This window comes from Choloepus didactylus, chromosome 13, assembly GCF_015220235.1.
Source record: "Choloepus didactylus isolate mChoDid1 chromosome 13, mChoDid1.pri, whole genome shotgun sequence".
Lineage (NCBI taxonomy): Eukaryota > Metazoa > Chordata > Mammalia > Pilosa > Megalonychidae > Choloepus > Choloepus didactylus.
Window position 1 is genome coordinate 30,716,111 of NC_051319.1, and position 21,727 is coordinate 30,737,837.

The window sequence follows — 21,727 nt, forward strand, 5'->3', positions numbered from 1 at the left end:
AAAGGATACAGTCATACATGAGGATTTAACCAAACATGTAACACATCCACCATTTCAGTACAAGCCAGGATTGGAGATGGAATTATCCAGAAAAGAGTTGTGGAAAGTCCTATTATCTAATGGTTTTGACCCCTTCAACTGCCTGCCAAGCCTACAAAATTTTTCTGAGATCTGTATAGACAGGGCCACTGCTGGTCTGGACTGGAGGAGGTGGAGAAGAGACAAATTGAAGGAAAAATTTCTTCAAAGACAGAATCATGGAAATTGGGGTCTGGAGTCAAGAGGTCTTGGGCAGGGAGAGCAAAGTGGCCCATGCATATGGAAAGGGTGAGTTTGCCCCAGAGGCAGAGTGTGAGCCTTCTGCCTTGATGCTCAGGAAGAGTGCTGCCACCAGAGGCCTCAGAGAGAGTGGAGCACATTCACTTGGGGATTGGGGAAAGCCTGGCCAACACCCTTCTATTTGGAGAGGGGAGATCCTTTGCCCTGGAGAGGCAGAGTCTGGGTGGTGCCCCAATGTGTGAGGAGGGTGGGGCTGAGAAGGTGGTCTCCCCAGGGCATGGATATTTGGAGCACCCACCCTAGAATTTGGAGAGAAAAGGGCTGCCATGAAGGCCCTTAGAAAGGGTTGGACTCCCACTTTCTCAAGCCCCAAGGATACAACATCATTCTGTAAATGACTCTAGGGCTTTGAAATTAATGGAGTTTGCCCTGCAAATTTTAGGAACTGTTTTGGTCCCGTGAACCCTGTTTTCCTTTCAATTTCTCCCTATGACAATGGGAATGTTTATCCTATGAATGTCCCTCCTTTGTATATTGGAAGCAGATAACTTGTTCTAGGTTTCACAGGTCCATAGCCAGGGGGAAATTTAGGACAAGACCACACATGTGACTGATTTTAATGAGATCTTGTATTTACCTATTGTTACTGAAATAATTTAAGTTTCTGTGATAATTTGATAGGATGAATGTATTTTGTATATGGAAAGATCATGTCATTTTGGGGTCCAGGGGGTGGAATGTGACAGTTTGGGTGTACTATGTCCCCCAAAAAGCCATATTCTTTGATGCAATCTTGTGAGGCAGAGATATTAGTGTTGATTAAGTTGGAATCTTTGGATTAGGCTGTTTCCATGGAGATGTGACCAACCCAGTTGTGAGTAACCCTTGATTAGATTATTTCCATGGAGGTGTGGGTCTGCCCGTTCAGCATGGGTCTTGATTAGTTTACCAGAGCCCTATAAAAGCTCACAAACAGAAGGACCTCATAGCAGCCAAGAGACACATTTTGGAGACAACCATTGAAAGTAGACTTTTGCTAGTCCAGAGCTTGCCTGAGAGAAACTAAAAGAACACCCTCAGACACCTAGAAAGAAGCATCCTGGGAGGAAGCCATTTTGAAACCAGAACCCTGGAGCAGATGCCAGCCACCTGCATGTGACTTCCCAGATGACAGGTTTTCTTGATGCCAACAGTTCTGTTCAGTGAAGGTACCCTACTGTTGATGTCTTTCTCTGGACACCTTTATGGCCTTAGGACTATAATTTTGTAACCAAATAAACTCCCTTTATAAAAGCCAACCCATTTCTGGTATTTTGCATAATGGCCACATTAGCAAACTGAAACAATGCCCTGAAAACAGTATTCCCTCCATGCCAATGTCCCATAGGTGCAGCAGCCAATTTGGTAAAATTTTCTTTAGATTTTTGTCTTTATTGATTCCCAATTTCCCATAATTCAGTGGTAGTATAATTCCATACTGTAACCTGCAACTTTTGATCAGGAGGTGCTGCTAGGGCAATGGCAGCTGCAGCACCATCCCCTTGTTCAGGTTTGCTAATTCTGTCATTTTGCAAAAGACCAGAAATGAATTGGCTTTTATAAAGGGGGTTTATTTGGTTACAGAGTTACAGTCTTAAGGCCATGAAGTGTCCAAAGGTAAGGCATCAACAATAGGGTACCTTCACTGAAGGATGGCCATTGGTTTCTGGAAAACCTCTGTTAGCTGGGAAGGCACATGGCTGGCATCCATTTGCCCCCAGGTTGCATTTCAAAATGGTGTTCTCCAAAATGCTGCTCTTGGGGTGTTTTGTCCTCTCTTACCTGCAGCTTCTCTTCTAAATACCACTCTCAGTTTCTCTGAGGTCCCTCTGTTCATGAGCTCTTTTTAAAATACTCCAGTGATCCAACCAAGACCCACACTGAAAGGGTGGGGCAACACCTCTATGGAAGTTATCCAATGAAAGGTCTTGCCCACAGTTAAGTCATCTCCATGGAAACACTGAATCAATAGGTTCTGATATAATCAACACTAACATATCTGCCCCCACAAGATTGCATCAAAGAATATGGCTTATTCTGGGGAGCATAATATATACCAACCAGCAAACACACACCCTGCCTGGGGATCGGGGTATTGTATTTGCTCCCTTTGATCTTTTGTTGGACCAGAGGAAGTACATGCTTACTTTCCTCAGTTTCAGGTTCCCAGTCAGATGGGGGCTCATCCTCATCTGAAGAACAATCAGCAGGGTCCCACACTTTGGGATCCCCATCAGGAAAATTCACAATACACCAGATTTGCCCTTGAGGCAGCTTGTGCCCTTACTGTAGCATACCAGCATGCTAATGTCTCTAAACTTTTATGTGCTTGGCACAGCCTCTCATTTAATGCATCCTTCAAATCTGCATGGGCTATCCACTTGTCTCTTTCTAACTTAAGGTCCCCTTCTAGGCAGCAAACTTCAGCTTTTATGGCCAGAGCCTTTTCTGTGGGTGAGCACACAGCTCCTAACAGAGGCCATGCAACTGCCATGGCAGCTTGTTGCCTCTCCCTTTTCTTATGAAATCCTAACTGTCCTGCAACCTGCTGCAGGAGAACCAGCAATCCATCTGGGGAGCTCTGGGCATTGCCAAAGTTGCTCAGTAGCCCCCACTCGTCCAGGAGGGCTGCCACCCTTCCCCACATGAATGTTTCAGACCATCCAGTTATTCCCTCTCATCTGTCTCCTTTCCCAGACTCATCATGCCAATAGTGCCAATGGTTCCTTGGTCTCCCAGATGACAAGCCAGGTGTTCCAACCCAGATTAGCCCCAAGATTAAAGACCACTCCTGCTGCAGAGTTACCCATAAGTTTAATTATGGACTTATAAAACAGGAGATGATTTTTCCTGATAGCGGTGAGTCAGGAGAGTGAAGTCAGTGTTCCATCATTCCGCAGAGAGAGAAAGAAGAGTGCCAAGTGGGGGGTGGGTCTTATAGAGGTTTGCGACAATTGAGTTTCTCATGAGATTTGGTTACAAGGTCTCCCAAGATTTTGTTGCTAACAGTGATTAGGAGAGGGGAGTTTTAATGCTTTTGCCCCTGGTGGGGAGGGGCCTGTTTTCTGGTCAATTAGGTGGTTGCAGCTGCATGAATCCCAGTAACGGAGGAGGGGGCAGGGCCCTGGGCCATGGGTCCCCACACCTACTTAAATTCTTCCATAAAATTGAAGAGAAGAGGATACTATCTAACTTATTCTAGGAAGCTAACATCACCCTAATACCAAAGCCAGATAAAGATACTACAGGAAAAGAAAATTACAGACCAATATGTCCAATGAATATAGATGCAAATACCCTCAACAAAATACTTTCAAATTGAATCCAACAGCACATTAAATGAATTATACCATGTTCAAGTGGATTTCGTTCCAGGTAGGCACAGGTAATTCAACAACAACAACAAAAATTTATGTGATATACCACATTAACAAATTGAAGGGGGATAACCTCATGATCATCTCAATTGATGTGGGAAAAGGCATTCAGCAAAATCTAGCACCCTTTCTTGATAAAAATGCTTCCAAAGATAAAAATAGAATGAAACTTCTTCAACATAATGAAGGACACACATGAAAAACCCACAATTAACATTGTATTTGGTGGTGAAAGACTGAAAGCTTTCTGTCTAAGATCTGGAACAAGACAAGGGTGCCCAATATCACCACTGTTATTCCACATTGAACTGAAAGTTCTAGCTAGAGCAGTTAGGCAAGAAGAAGAAATAAAAGTCATCCAAATCAGAAAGAAAGAAGCAAAACATTCACTATTTACAGACAATGATGATCCTATATATAGGAAGTCCTAAAAAAATCTACAAAAAAATACTAGAGCCAGTAAATCAGTTCAAGAAATGTGATGGGATACAAGAACAACATGCAAAAATCAATAGTGTTTTTATACACTAATAATGAGCCATCTGAGGAGGAAATTAAGAAAAAGAATTCCATTTACAACAGCAGCCAAAGAAGTAAAATATCTAGTAATACATTTAACCAAGGATGTAAAGGACTTCTATACAGAAAACTACAAAACATTGCTAAAAGAAATTAAATAATACCTAAGTAAAGGGAAGAACATTCCATGATAATGGATTGGAGGACTTAAATATTGTTAAGATGTCAATTCTACTCAAATTGATTTACTGATTCAATGCAATCCCAATCAAAATTCCAATAGCCATTGGAATTTTGCATTTTAAAAATGTCTGCATTTTCAACTCTGCAGAAATGGAAAAGCCAATTATCAAATGTATTTGGAAGGGTAAGGGACCCCAAATAGTAAAAAACATCTTGAAAAAGACAGCAAAGTTACAGAACTCACACTTCCTGACTTTAAAACATCTTACAAATCTATAGTGGTCAAAACAGCATGGTACTGGCATAAAGATAGACATATTTTCCAATGGAATGAAATTGAGATCTCAGAAATAGACCATCATATCTATGGCCAACTGACATTTGACAAGGCTGCCAAGTCCACTCAACTGGGACAGAATAGTCTCTTCAACAAGTGGTAGTGGGAGAACTGGATATTCATATGCAAAAGAATGGAAAAAGACCTCTATCTCACACCCGATACAAAAATTAACTCAAAATGAATCAAAGACCTAAATATAAGAACCAGGACCATAAACTCCTGGAAGAAAATGTAGGGAAGCATTTCCAAGATCTTGCAGTAGGCAGTGATTTTTTAGACTTTGCACTCAAATTACAAGCTGTGAAAGAAAAAAACATATAAATGGGACCTCTTCAAAATTAAAAACTCTTGTGCTTCAAAGGACCTTGTCAATAACGTGTAAAAGCAGCCTACTCAATGGGATAAAATATTTGGAAACCACAAAACAATAAGGATTTAATATCCAGAACATATAAAAAAATCCTACAACTCAACAATAAAAAGACAAACAATCCAATTAACAAGTGGGCAAAAGACTTGACTAGACAGTTTTCCAAAGAGGAATTGCAAATGATGAAAATGCACATGAAAAGATGCTCAATACCACTAGCTATTAGGGAAATGCAAATCATGCATACAATGAGATATCATTACACACCTATTAGAATGGCCACTTTAAACAAACAAACAAACAAAAAACAACAGAAAACTACAAGTGTTGGAGAAAATGTAAAGAAATAGGAACACTCATTCACTGCTGGTGTGAATGTAAAATGGTGCAGCTGCTCCAGAAGATATTTGGCAGTTCCTCAGGAAGCTAAGTATAGAATTGCCATGTGCTACAGCAATCCTGCTACCAGGTGTATTCCCAGAAGAACTGAGAGCAGAGATGTGGACAGACATTTGCAGTTTTTCATAGCAGCATTTTCTACAACTGCCAAAGAAGGAAGGAATCCAAGTGTACATCAACTGATGAAGGGATTAACAAAATGTGGTACATTCATATGGTAGAATATTATTCAGCTGTAAGAAAGAATGAAGTCCTCATGCATTGACAACATAGATGAAATTTGAGGACATTATGTTAAGTGAATTAAGCCAGATACAAAATGGCAAATATTGCATAATCTCACTGATATAAATTATAATAAGGAAACTAATGGAATTTGAATCTATAATGTAGGTTACCTGGTGATAGAATGGGGGTAGAAAAATGGGGAGCTGAAGCTTAATCTGTGCAGAATTTCTAATTAGGTTCACTATAAATGTTTGGAAATTGATAGTGGTGATGGTTGCACATCATTGTGAGTATAATTAACAGATGCTGAATTATGCTTGTGACTGTGGTTAAAATAGGAAGTTTAGGATTATGTGTGTCATAAGAAGGTAATTTAGAAGGTAAACATGGGACTGTGTATCACAATGAACCTTGTTGTGGATGATAACTATGGTTAATAGTAAAAATGTAAGAATGCTCTACCATGAATTATAACAAATATATGTCACTATTACAAGGTGTTAATAATAGGGTGGTATGTGGGGAAAATATACCTAATGGAAACTATGGATCATAGTTAACAGAAAATTTTGGTATTATTTAATCTACTGTAACAAAGGTACCATGCCAATGCAAAGTAACAGTAAGAGGGGGGTGTGATGGTTAGGTTTATGTGTCAACTTGGCCAGGTGATGGTGTCTAGGTGTCTGGTCAAGCAAGCACTGTCCTAACCATTACAGCAAGCACATTTGCGGCTGGTTAATAAACAAGTAAGCTGGTTTGTTAAATCATTAGTCAACTGACTGCATCTGTGGCTGATTATGTCAATTAAGGGCATGCCTTCAGCAATAAGAGAATTCAATCAGCTGGATTTAATCCAATCAGTCGAAGACTTTTAAGGAAGAGAGAGAGAGGACTTTTACTTCTTCTTTGGCTAGCCAGCAAACCATTTTCTGATGAGTATATCAAACACCTTCATTGGAGTTGCCAGTTCACTGTCTGAGGAGTTCACCAAACACCTTCATCAGACTTGGCAGTTTGCAGCCTGCCCTATGGAATTTGGACTCATGCATCCTCACAGTTGTGTGAGACATTTTTATAAAATCTTGTATTTACAGATATCTCTTACTGATTCTGTTTCCCTAGAGAACCCTAATACAGCTTGTTACCAGGAGTGGTCCTTGAGAAACAGAATCTTGAAATGGACTATTACAATTTGTTTTCTACTCTGATTAGATTCAAAGACACTAATGACTCCATTTCCAATAATCAAGATGGCACTGACAGTACATGGCCTGAGTTGGCAATGTAGATACACAAAATATCACCATCTGATTCTCCTAATCATACTCTTGTATGAAGCAAGGCTCTGGGTGACATTGTTTTTGACACTTGAACAGAGTTTTGCAGAGTAAAGAAGTCTAATAATGTTGCCTTGTTGCTCTTAGATATGCCGGATAAAGTTACAAGAGAAAAGGATGAGCTAAAGGCTTCAAATTGGAAACTTAGGCATTGTATGACAGATGTAATGGTTTCTATGTGTGCCCTGAAAGAAAATCTTATTTCCTGTGGCTGCAGTCTTGAGATATCTGAAAACCAGACCCAGAGTCTCATTGTGCACATAGCAGATTTACAATATAAACTAAAATCTCGACCTTCCATGGTCTCTGCTGTTAAAGTAAAGACATTAATTGGAAAAGAATGGGATCCTGAAACTTGGGATGGGGACATATGGATTGACAATAATGGCAGTGAGGACATTGGCCTGGATTCTACTGTGTCTTTTTTAGATAAACCTGTAGTGCTCTGCCCTGAGGAAACAGCCCCCACACCTCCAGTCTGCCCTGAGGATACAGGTACCCAACCTGCAGCCTGCTTTGATGAAACAGCTTCCTGACCTCCAGTCTGCCCTGAGGAGCCTGCCATCCAACCTCCACCTAAAGAGATTAACCCTTCAGTGCCTGCTATACCTGTAATCACATCCCCTGAGGAAGCAGTTGTCAATCCTTGGTCTAGAGAGATTAATCCTGTTTCATGAGATGAAACTGCAATGGAATGTCCTGAGGTAAATGGCTTGAGGGATACTTCTAATTCTTTTCATTATCCACTCCCACCACCAGTCTTTGTTTCAAGATGTATAATGACTCAAGTCCCAGAAGGCCACAAAGGATGAGGTACAAAGTGTGACCCATGCTATATTCCAAAAGAACTGTATAAGATTTCTAATTGACATAGACAGAAATCAGGGGAATATGTGTGGGAATGGCTATTAAGGGTGTGGGATAATGGTGGAAGGACTATAAAGTTGGATTGGGCTGAATTTATTGACATGGACCCACTAAGCAGAGATTCTGCATTCAGTGTTGTAGCTCAAGGGGTTAGAAAGGGTGTTAACAGTTTGTTTGATCAAAAGGTGGCAGATATTACCAGAGGTCAAAATGCCAGAACTACCCTGGTATAATGCAGAGGAGGGGATTCAAAGGCTTAGAGAGATTGGAATGCTATAGAGGAATGTCTTATGGAAGACCTGCTCACACACCCCTTGAATGTCCAGAGGACACACCTTTTACAAAGATGGTGAGGAATAAATTTGTGAGACTAGCTCCATAATCCCTGAAGAGCTCTGTAGTTGCCCTTCTCTACAGGTCAGATATTACTGTGGGAAATGCTGTCACTGAACTGGAATACTTAAACCCAGTGGGGATAATTGGCAGCACTTAATTGACAAAGCCAAGGTGGGCATGGCTAACATAATGGAAAACAGGCTCAAAGCAGCAGTCAAAATAATCTGACTCACAGAGACTTATGGTATTGGCTAGTACCTAGAAGACAAATAGATGGGCAGTCTACTAAATTCTTATTTGATCTGTATAAACAGATCAAGTGAACAAAAGTCTACCTGGAATTACAAAAACAGAGTCATGGCTCCTTAATCAATTCCCAGACTTGAGACATTACAGACTCAGAGCCCCTTGAATGAGGGAAAGGCCAGGTACCCTTAGGGAAGGACCCTCTTACACTGCCAAAAATTTATACTGGTAACCTTCCTCCCAGCCTTCCCCAGGGAGACCTAAGGCATTTTACCAGGGTAACTGTGCATTGGGGAAAAGGGAATGGTCAGATTTTTGGTGGATTATTAGACACTGGTTCAAAAGTGGCATTAATTCCAGGAGACCCAAAACATCACTCTGGTCCACCAGTGTGAGTTGGGGCTTATGGAGGTCAGGTGATCATTGGAGTTTTAGCTCAGGTCCATCTCACAGTGGGTCCAGTGGGTCCCTGGACCCATTCTGTGGTTACTAACCCAGCTCCAGAATGCATAATTGGAATAGACATACTCAGCAACTGGCAGAATCCTCACATTATTTCCCTGACTCAGTGGGTGAGGTTTATTATGGTAGGAAAGGCCAAATGGAAGCTGCTAGAACTTCCCCTGCCTAGCAAAATAGTAATCCAGAAGCAGTACCAGATACCTGGAGGGATTGCAGAGATTAATGCTACTCTTAAGGACTTGAAGGATGCAGGTGTGGTGATTCCCATCACATCCCCATTCAAGTCTCCTATTTGGCCTGTGCAGAAAACACATGGGTCTTGGAGGATGACAGTGAATTATCATAAGTTTAACCAGGTGGTGACTACAATTGCAGCTGCTGTTCCAGAAGTTGTACCATTGCTTGACCAAATCAGCTCATCCCATGGTAACTGGTATGCACCTATTGATATGACAAGTGCTGTTTTCTCAATATCTTCTAGTAAGGACCACCAGAAACAGTTTGTATTCAGCTGGCAAGACCAGTAGTATACATTCACTGTCCTACCTCAGGGGTATAGCAACTCTCCAGCCCTATGTCATCATGTCCACAGGGATCTTGATTGTTTCTCCCTCCCAAAAGACACCACAGTGGTCCATTAAAAGCATGATATCATGTTGATTAGATTGAGTGAGCAAGAAGTAGAAACTAATCTAGATTTGTTGGTAAGGTATTTGCATGTCAGAGGATGGGAGATAAATCCAACAAAAATAAAGGGGCCTTCAACATCAGTAAAATTTCTAGGTTTCCAGTGGTGTAGGGCATGTCAAGATATCCCTTCTAAGGTGAAAGATAAGCTGTTGCTTCTGGCCCCTCCTATGACCAAAAAAAGAGGCATAATGCCTAGTTGGTATATTTGGATTTTGGAGACAACATATTCTTCATTTGGGTGTGCTAGCCCAGCCCATTTACCAAGCAACCAGAAAAGCTTCTAGTTTTGAGTGGGGACTAGAAAAAGATGAGGCTCTGCAACAGGTCCAGGTTGCTGTGCAAGCTGCACTGGCACTTGGACCATATAATCCAGCTAATCCAGTGGTGCTGGAAGTGTCTGTGGCAAATAGAGATGCTGTTTGGAGCCTTTTGCAGGCTCCTACAAGAGAATCACAATGCAGACCCTTAGGATTTTGGAGAAAAGCCTTACCATCCTCTGCAGATAACTACTCTCCATTTGAGAAACAGCATTTGGCCTGCTATTGGGATGTAATAGAGACAGAATGCTTAACCATGGGCCACCAAGTTACTATGAGACCTGAGTTACCTGTCATGTGCTGGGTATTCTCTGATCCACCAAGCCATAAAGTTGGGCGTGCACAGCAGCACTCCATCATAAAATGGAAATGGTATATACAAGATAGGGCTCCAGCAGTTCCTGAAGGTGTGAGTAAGTTACATGAGGAAGCAGCCCACATGCCCATGGCCCCACTCCTTCCACTTTACCTTCACTTTTCCAATCCACAGCTATGGCATCTTGGGGAGTTCCTTACAATCAGTTGACTGAGGAAGAGAAAACTTGGGCCTGGTTTACAGATGGTTCTGCACAATATGTAGGCCCCACTGGAAAGTGGACAGCTGGAGCACTGCAGCCTCTTTCTGGGATGTCCCTGTAGGACATTGGTGAGGGAAAAATCCTCCCAGTGGGTGGAACTTTGAGCAGTGCACCTAGATGCTCATCTTGCTTCGAAGAGAACTGGCCAGAGGTGTGTTACTATACTGATTCATGGACTGTTGCTAATGGTTTGGCTGGATGGTCAGGGACGTGGGAGGAATATGATTGGAAAATTGGTGACAAAGAAGTCTGGGGAAGAGGTATGTGGATAGACACTTCTGAGTGAGCAAAAATGAAGATATTTGTGTCCCATGTGAATGCTCACCAGAGGGTGACTTCAGCAGAGGAAGATTTTAATAATCAAGTTGATAAGATGACCCATTCAGTGGATACCAGTCAGCCTCTTTCCCCAGCCACTCCTGTCATTGCCCAATGGGCTCATGAGCAAAGTGGTTATGGTGGTAGGGAAGCAGGTTATGCATGGGCTCAGCAACATGGCCTTCCACTCACGAAAGCCAATCTGGCCACAGCCACTGCTGAGTGCCCAATCTGCCAGCAGCAGAGACCCCACTAAGTGCCCAATATGGCACCATTCCCTGAGGTGATCAGCCTGCTTCCTGGTGGCAGGTTGATTTCATTGACCCACTTCCATCATGGAAGGGGTAGTAATCTTGCCTGTTCTCACTAGAATAGACACATACTCTGCATATGGATTTGCCTTCCCTGCATGCAATGCTTCTGCCAAAACTACCATCCATGGATGTATGGAATGCCTTATCCACTGTCATGGTATTCTACACAGCATTGCTTCTGATCAAGGAACCCACATCACGGCAAATGAAGTGAAGGAATTGGCACATGCTCATTGAATTCTCTAGTTTTACATGTTCCTCATCACATAGAGGCAACTGCATTGATAGAATGGTGAAACGGCCTGTTGAAGATTCAATTATGGTGCCAACTAGGTGGCAATACCTTGCAGGGCTGGGGAGTGGTCTCCAGGAGGCTGTGTATACTCTGAATGAGCATCCACTCTATGGGGCTGTTTCTCCCATAGCCAGGATTCATGGGTCCAGGAATCAAGGTGTGGAGACAGGAGTGGCACCACTCTCTATTGCTCCTAGTGATCCACTAGGAAAATTTTTGCTTCCTGTCCCTGCACCCTTAAGCTCTGCTGGTCTACAAGTCTTAGTTCCAAAAGGAGGAGTGCTTCCAGCAGGAGACACAACAATACTGAACTGGAAGTTAAGACTGTCACCTGGCCACTTTGGGCTTCTCATGTCTCTGAATCAACAGGCAAGGAAGGGGAGTACTGTACTGGCTGGGGTGATTCATCCTGACTATCAAGGGAAAATAGCACTGCAACTACACAGTGGAGGTAAAGAAGAGTTTTCCTTGAATACAGGAAACACTCTAGGGCATCTCTTAGTACTACCATGCCCTGTGATTAAAGTCAATGGAAAACTGCAACAACCCAACCTAGGCAGGACTACCAATGGCCAAGAAACTTCAGGACTGAAGATTTGGGTCGCCCCACCAAGCAAATAACCATGGCCAGCTGAAGTGCTTGCTAAGGGTAAAGGGACATGGAATGGGTAGTGGAAGAAGGTAGTGATAAACATGAACTATGACCACATAACCAGTTATAGAAATGAGGACCATGATGGCATGAATATTTCCTCCTTGTTATGAGTATGTTTTCATTTGTACATAAAGCAAATATCTTTGTTTTCTTCTCTATATTATCCCCTTATCATATGACATAAGCTGTATTGTTCATTTCACAGTATTTAAGTTAAAGGAAATCAAGTTTAAGGGTCAAGGTCACCCAAGGACTTATATCTTATTCTGGAGAGATTTAGAGTGTTTCCAGTTGTACACAGGAAGCTGAGTATTGTTAGGTGAAATCTGTGTCTGTTACTGTACTCTACTTAGAGATAAAGTAAGGTGGTGTGTATACTGCCAAGTTGACAATTTGTGGACTGTGATGTTTAGGTTTATGTGTCAACTTGGCCAGGTGATGGTGTCCAGGTATCTGGTCAAGCAAGCACCATCCAACCATTACCACAAGGACATTTGTGGCTGGTTAATAAACCAGTAAACTGTTTTATTAAATCATCAGTCAATTGACTGCATCTGTGGCTGATTGCATCAATGAAGGGCATGTTTTCCACAATGAGAGAATTCAATCAGCTGGATTTAATCCAATAAGGTGAAGACTTTTAAGGAAGAGAAAGAGAGGACTTTCACTTTTTCTTTGGCTAGCCAGTGAAGCATTTCCTGAGGAGTTCATCCAACACCTTCATTGCAGTTGCCAATTTGCTGCCTGCCCTACAGAATTTGGACTTGTGCATCTCCACAGTAATGTGAGACACTTGTATAAAGTCTTGAATTTACAGATATCTCTTGTTGATTCTCTTTCCCTGGAAAACCCTAACTAATACAGGGTATATAGGAGCTTTGTATTTATTCACCTGACTTGTAAGTAAAACTATAACTTTCCTAATTAAAAATAATAATAATTAAAAAAAATTATGCCAAGTGAAAGAAACCAGACACAGTGTTCTACATATAGTCTGATTTCATTTGTATATAACATAAATATAAAAAAATCTATAGAGACAGAATTAGATTATTAGTTATGTAGGCCTTGGAATTTAGAGGGATTGGGAGGTGACTGCTAAGGGTACAGGATTTTTCTTTTTGGAGTAATGTACCTGTTCTAAAATTGTTTGTGGTGATGAATGCACAACTCTGTGATTATACTAAAAGCCGTTGATTGTACACTTTGGATGGATTGTTTGGTATATGAGTATTTCTCAGTAAAACCATATTTTTAAAAAGACTGTCCTATAAATATCCAGGGTTAATGAGACATGCTTTGGGGAGCAGTTTTTATTTCGTTGAGGCACCCATGTCCAAGAATACTGGTTTTAAGAAAAGGGAGGCCTATTAGTTAGGACAGTTATGTAGTAGATAGTGACAAACAGAGAACATAATACTATTCTATTCCAGTCTTCAAAACATCTGGCTCCCAAGGAATTTCTGAACCAAGTACTTTTAAATTGGATTAAATTGATCACCATAGTGATTTTTCTGTCTTTAATTCTGTCTCCCTCTATGGATTATCGATATGAAGTCTATCAATTGCTCTTTACCAAAATATCTGGGGTCTGCAAGGAGAACATAGTCAAGTGCAGAACTGATCCCTTCTGCCCAAGTTTGAGACATAATTGCCCCATGTTTAGCCTACAAAAAACAAGAGTAAATATGCTTTAACTACTATAACTACCTCCACCTCATGTTTTAATGAAAATAAATAAATAATTGTCTTCTTCCCCTTGGAGACTCACTGAAGAGAAAGTGTTAAAGCTCCCTCTCCTTCATCTCTTTGTCCTTCCTCAGATTAAGTAATTCTTTGTGCTTGTCTCAAAGCAAGATAACTTGGAAATCATGAACATCATTCAAGATAAATTCCTGCCAGAAACACTGATGTGTTCCCTTGAAACTGCCTTAAGCCTCTTTCTGTAAAAGTTACACCAGAATCCCTTTTACATCCCTCAAACTTTTTAGTTAAGGGAGCACTAGTGAGATAAGTAGTTCAGAAATAATCTGAGCCAGAACAAATGTGATTTTTTGAGTAACTACTTGGGTATACCCTGCTGCATGCATAAATATAAACAATAAAAACTATAGAATGAGACAGTCCATAATGGAAAATTCCAAGTCCTCATGGTGAATTGTTTTCCAGTAACACGAAGATTTAATCTTCACTCTGGTCCTTTTTCCTTATTTTTGTTGCCTTGTCACACTTATGATCCTGGCACTTGGAAACTATTTTTTAATTAATGCAACAACCCCCCATTCCACCTCCCCACACACTTTTGTTCTCAATGGTAATTTAAACATTAGGTCAGTATTTAGCACAGCTGTTCACACTCTATAAAATAAAGTTTCTCCTGTAATAGGAACAATGTATTTTAAGCCTACATTTTGCAGGAGATTTAGATGTGAAACTCAGAGCTCAAAAGATTTAAAGACATGAAATCAAATACAATAGCTCATAGTGAAAGGTGAAAAGTCACAAAAAGCTTAAACCATGGGAAAGTAGTATTAAACTTGCAACTGAAACATTTAGAAATGACCAGGCATCCAAATTAGAAGAAAGTTTTAATTACTAGTCACTTAAAAGAATTTGATTTTATAATTTAAAAGAAAGTTACATATTCTAAGAAGTCTCTGCAAAAGTGAGCCTATGCTCAGTTATATTAAATGAGACTCTATCATTATTTACTATTTCCTTATGAATTTCCATACAGAATTATACATTGCCAAATTCAGTCATCTGAGTATATGTGACTACTACTTGTAGCAATTTGAGTTAATTTTTATATTACTATACATAGAAAAAAATAATACACATCTTTCTTTGTCAGTGAATCCAATATTTATTTCTAAATTTATGGGCAAATTAGTTGTGAATTTCAGAAAGTCTGTTTTATACAAAATTATCCTAACAGCAGAGAAGCAGTAGATTTAGTCTATACTTCTTATTGCATGGATTGCCTATAAAACAGCTTATATTTTTTCTTACATAAGCAGTCAGAAATTAACTTTTTCCATCTTTGTATTCCTTTATTTTACAAAATGTCTTAGAAAATCTTGACTGTCAAGAATATTTGTAAAATTAAACAGTTCTCTATAAATATCACCTTTCATGCTTGATGTGATATCATTTCTTATTTAATATCTAAAAAAATCTTTAAATTGGACTCAAGTGACTCTTTTTCATTAAGTGTCACTATAATTCAGTGTTTTCAAAGCAAGCAATTTTAAAAACAAAGAATGTATGAACCACAGATTACTAATAATTTTTTCATGTAATAATTTAAACTATAAAGCTCTAATACTCTCAACTTGTCTACCCATTCCACACAGAAATGGTTTTAAAGGGAATATATACAAATCATTTTTACGAGATAAGATTACAATGGCTATTTCATTTTCTCATCTGCTAAAACAAATAACATGCAATAGATTCACTTAAACAATGGGAATTTATTGACATTTTTGAGACTAGGAGAAGTCCAAAATTAAAGCATCAACAAGACAATGCTTTCTGGCCAAAGACTGGGATTCTGGGACTGGCTGCCAGTGATCTTTGGTCCTTGGCTTTTCTGTCACATAGAAATGTACATGGCAGCATCTTCTCCTTTCACTTCTGGGTTCCATTTACTTCCAGCTTATGGTCACTCCCCATAACTTTCTCTCTCCTCTCTGTCTGAATTCCGTTCTGTCTAAATTTCATTCTGTTTATAAAGGATTCCAATAATCCTGATTAAAGTTCAACCTGAATCACTCGGGCCACACCTTAACTAAAGTAACATCTTGAAAAGATCCTATTTCCAAAGGGTCCATATCCATCAGTATGTAGACTAAGACCAAGAGCATGTCCAAACTGGAGTACACAGTTCAACCCACCCTTACAACCAACACAAACACAAGACCGACTATGTAGTACAGTTCTCAAATAGGCCACAGTCTTCCCTTACACAAATGTCCACCCCAAACCTAACTTTCATAACCTAACATAATAAAATGCATTATCTTTGCTCTGAAATCCATTCTACACCCAGTACCAGGAATAGTTTTCCTCACATGCCATTTCTAATATGTCACTACCTATTCAGAAAATACGTTTCCCTTTATGCTTCCATAATATTACCGGGAATGACCTAAAAAGATTTAAAGAAGACACCTGAGGGTGTAAAAGTAAAGTCATATATATTAATTGATCATTCACTCATCAAATATTTATTGGGTACCTATTAGGTGCCAGGCATAATAAGAGTTGTGGAGAAAGCTGCCAGCAATAAAGAAGTGAAGAAGAAAGCCCACATCCTCTAATGAAGGAGACAGACAAAAAGTAAGTAAACAAATAAATGCTCTAGGCCATAGTTAATTCAGCCAAAGGCCACTGGAAACATATGTAATTGAACAAGCTATATCTATTACTCATTGCAATTAGGGAGAACATACACCTTACAGAATTGTGGTGCCTCTCAGGAAGAGGTATTAGACAAAAAGCATATTATAAGATTTGGGCATTGGCCGGGTAAGAATTGGAGAGCATCTAAGGAAGCAGAGATTTGCTTATATTGGGTGTTGTCAGAAAGCAGAGACAAGTCTATGATTGGATATTGCAATAAACCTTACCCCTGGAAAGGTAGATTAGAGCAAGTCAAAGCAGTAACTTGTACAACTGTAGTAGACACTTATTTGGTACAGAAGGGGATGTCTGTTATTTTGTGCATTGCACAGTGCCCTTGTTGATGTGAATATTTGGTGAGATTATTTATGTCCCACAGGAGACAAACATGGTTTAGCTGTAAAGGTCAGAACACTTTGTAATAAAATTGAGGCCAAGATTTGAACATCACATCAGTTGCTGGATGTCAAGGAATGCTTTTAAAATTTATTTTAATTCATGGATTATTCAGAAAATAAACAAGATAAGGTGATATCACTAGTCAGAGAATGTGGGCCAATTAAAATAAGATGGTCAAAGAAGACCTCTTTGACATTAAGATGACATTAAGCTAAGTCCCCAGGGATAATGATTTGCAGAGGTTAGAAAAGAGCTGCAAAGGGGTTGGGCATGTTTGAGAACCAAAAAGGAGGACAATGTGTCTGAAACATAGTGAGTGGCAGGGAGAGGGACAAGTGACAGAAGTCAGAGATATGGGGCCATGTAGGTTGTAATTAGGGGTTTCCATCTTATTGCAAGAGCAATGGGAAACTTTAAAAGGCTTTAAGCATTGGAGTATGAACCCAGGTACTCCATTTATCAGTTCATCATCCTTCTATGCCTAAACCCATGACACTGAAGCTAAAGGTCCACTGAACCAATGCTGACTTTTGCTTTAAAAGTATTATAGTTAGTGGCAACTCCACCCCAAAAAATGAATAACTCATCTCTCTGAGCTTCGAGTCCATAGTGAGGAGTTTGGGCTATAACTCCTCCAATCCTAAACCATTGGATTTATCATAGCAGCTGTTGGAATCATACTGCCAAAAATATAACTCTGTATTTATATCATATCTTTCTTCTAAAGAGTTCAAAACACTTCAAAGACATTTTCATATCAATTCTCACAGCATCCTGTGAAGGCAGGTAGGTGGGAAATATTATTATTCCTATTTGACATTTCTGTACACCTACTCACTTGATTATAAGATCATTTTAACTGAATATATAATTCTTTCAGGGAAAAAATATATGCCCGGGGGGAAAAATCTTGTTCATGAGAAAATGGTATAACTTCTAACTCTGATCACTGGCATGTGCGGAATGACCTGAACATATGATAATACACCCAATGACCCCTAAGATGTAAATTTAGATACTTTTTCAACTTCCTTTATATTTGTCCTTGAAAAATGGTAAGGACACCAATGAAATGGCACTACACTTCTTTTTTTTCAATTTGATGAGTTTTCTTTTCTTCATTAGAGACGTTTTGGTTTTACAGAAAAATCACATAAAATACGGGATTCCCATACACCACCCTATTATTAACCCCTTGCATTTGTGTGGAATAGTTGTTACAATTGATTATAGCAAATTTTTGTAACTGTGCTATTAACTATAGCCCATGGTTTAATTTAAGTGTTCACTATTTGTGTACTGCAGTGTAGTCCCATGGATTTTTAAAAATTGTTATTCTTTTACCATATATACAGTCTAGCATTTCCTCTCTAATAATATTCAGGTATATATTTCAGTGTTGTAAATTGTACTCTCAATGTTGTGCTACCATCACCACCACCCATTACCAAAACAGCTATACTTTTTTTAGGTAGCACCAAACTGTGGCAACCAGATCTACTTTATCTACATATTCAGAAGACAGCGTTTGTTGCCCATTTAATGAGAGTATTAAAATATTCTAAAGTCTAAAAAGCTAAGAAAATGTGGTGCTGACATCAATTATTCTTGTATTTTCTTTTAAATAATATATCAAAATATATGATAATTTGTAATAAGTAATAAGCTTTTATCAGGAGACTCACTTTTATATAAATATGCAATTTCCAACTTTCTAAGATTGATAAAAATCACTCCACCCAAATTTATGTCTTTCCCCTTTTAAAAGACAATGACAAATATCCCTAACTCATGGCCCTTCCTTACTTTGAGATATTTATCCCATGTCATTCTCCCCTAGCCTTCCCATGCATCAGATTCACTGAGCTTCATTTAATCACTTACTTATTCTATTAATAAATATTTTTTCAACATTGTAAGGAAATGGAGATAAAATATTGAATAAGACTAAATGAGGTCACTCCCCTCATGGAGTTTACCTATAGTAGGGAAGAAAAGAAAATAAACAATCAAAGTAATTGTATATTTTTATAGATGCTTTAGTGGAAATAAACAGTAACATGGGAATTGGAAGAAGATGATAGCATAGAGATGACTGGAAGCTAGTTAGTCACCCTGGAACAACCAGGAACAACTAGTAAATAATCTGAAATAACTACTGGGGGACAAATGTGACTGTCCACACATCATACACCAACCTAGATTCACAGGAATGCCCAAGATCATAGCATAAAATCTGTAAGTAAAAACTGCGGACCTGAGCCGAGGGCCCCTCCCCCGCAGCAGCCCAAAATGCAAAGCCTTGCTGTGCTAGAGAGCATCACTCTCTGAACAAGCAAATATACCTCAATCCAGCTCCTACTGAGGTATTAATTAACAAATGTTGACTGCTCAATTCAAGCCACAAATCTCCAACAAGCAGACAGAGGCTTTTGGAGATGACTGACCTTTGAGAGCCGGAGGACCTCTCCGGGAGGTTGGGGAGCCCAGAGAACCAGGTGCTATCTCTGGCCAACAGGTGAAACTGAGGGTAGCCACAGACTGGCCCTGAAGGGAGGCCTTCTGTCCATTTTTCAGCTCTGTGGAAAAAGCCTCAGCCATTTTCAGTTCCCAGAAATCTGACCCAGACAATGGTGGAGATAGCAGAGTCAGAGAGACCATTCGAATGCAAGTGATATCTCCCCAGGGGGTGTATTTTCCCTAAGAGGAAAGAGGTGGTGCCAAGCTCTACTGCCTGCCTTCCATTCAGAAACAGACCCCAGAGCCTGGGAGAAAATAGCCATGGGCCACACCTCCTTACACCAGTATGGAGTGATAGGCTGACAGGTGCCACATGCTGGGCAGAAAAGCACAATGGCTTGAGGCCTCAAAAGGTGTAACAATCTTCTAAGACACATCCTCAGGGATACCTGATACTATTGCCTCCTTCTGAAACCTGAGCCCATTCTGGTCTGGGAAAACCTGAGTTGGGTAACCAAGGAAACCAGATGTCTAGACGACAGAAAACTACAACTACACTAACAAAAATGAAGTTATGGCCCAGTCAAAGGAAAAAACTTACATTTCAACTGAGATACAGGAATTGAAACAACTAATGCAAATCAATTCAAAAAGTTTAGGGAAAATGTGGCAAAAGAGATCAAGTGTAAAATGAAAATGCTGGGCATGCATAAGGTAGAAACTGAAAGTTCAAAAAACCAATGGGCAGAATCTATGTAAATAAAAGGCACAACACAAGAGATGAAAGACACAATGGAGACATACAACAGGAGATCTCAAGAGGCAAAAGAAAACACTCAGGATCTGGAGAACAAGACACCTGAAAGCCTATACACAAAAGAACAGATAGAGAAAAGAATGGAAAAACATGAGCAACATCTCCGGGAATTGAATGACAATATAAATTACAGGAATGTATGTGTCATGTGTGTCCCAGAAGGAGAAGAGAAGGGAAAAGGGGCAGAAGCAATGATAAAGGAAATAATCAATGAAAATTTCCTATCTCTTATGAAAGACATAAAATTACAGATCCAAGAAGTGCAGCATACCCCAAACAGAATAGATTTGAAAATGCCTACACCATGAAAATTAATAATCAGATTATCAAATGTCAAAGATAGAGAATCCTAAAAGCAGCAAGAGAAGTGATCCAACACATACAGAGGAAGCTTGATAAGACTGTCTGGATTTCTCAATAGAAACCATGGAGCAAGAAGGAAGTGGGGTGATATATTTAAGATACTGAAAGAGAAAAACCACCAACCAAGAATCCTGTATCTGGCAAAACTATCCTTCAAATACGAGGGAGAGCTTAAAATATTCTCTGACAAACAGACCATGACAGATTGTGAACAAGATACATGCTCTACAGGAAACACTAAAGGAAGAACTGCAGACAGGAAAAGACAGGAGTGAGAGGTTTGGAACACAATTTTGGGAAATGGTAGCACAGCAATGTATGTACACTGAACAAAGATGACTGTGAGTATGGTTGAAAGAGGAAGGTTAGGAGCATGAGGGACAACAGAAAGAAAGGGGGAAGATAAAAACTGGGACTGTATAACTCAGTGAAAACTAGGGTGCTCAACAATTGTGATAAAAGGTACAAAGATGTTTTTACATGAGGTAGAACAAATGAATGTCAACATTGCAAGGTGTTAAAAATAGGGTGGGATTGGGGGAAAATACAATCAATGCAAACTAGAGACTATAATTAACAGAAATATTGAATTATGCTTCCTTTAATGTAACAAAGGCAATATACCAAAGCTAAATGCATATGGGGGGGGATGGGGGAGGTGTATGGGACTCTTGGCATTGGTGATGTCTGACTCTTTATTCTACTTTGGTTTAATGCTGTCTTTCCTTTTGTTGCTTCCTAGCTATCATGTTTTTTTCTCTTTTTATTTTTATTTTTATTTTTATTTTTTTGTCTCTCTACCTTCTTTGACTCTTCCATCTTTTTTGTGGAAGAAATGAAAATGTCCTTATATAGATAGTGGTGATGGTGGTGAATACATAAATATGTGACTATACAAGGAACCATTGATTGTTTACTTAGGACGGGATGTATGGTGTGTGAACAGAACAGTAAAAAATATGGGTTAATAAAGAAATGTTAAGGGCACTATATTGAGTGAAATAAGACAGACACATAAGGACAAGTATTGCAGGATCTCACTGATATGATCTAGTTACAGTATGTAAATGCATAGATATGAAATATAAGTTACCAGGATATAGAATGGGGCTAAAAATGGGGAGCAGTT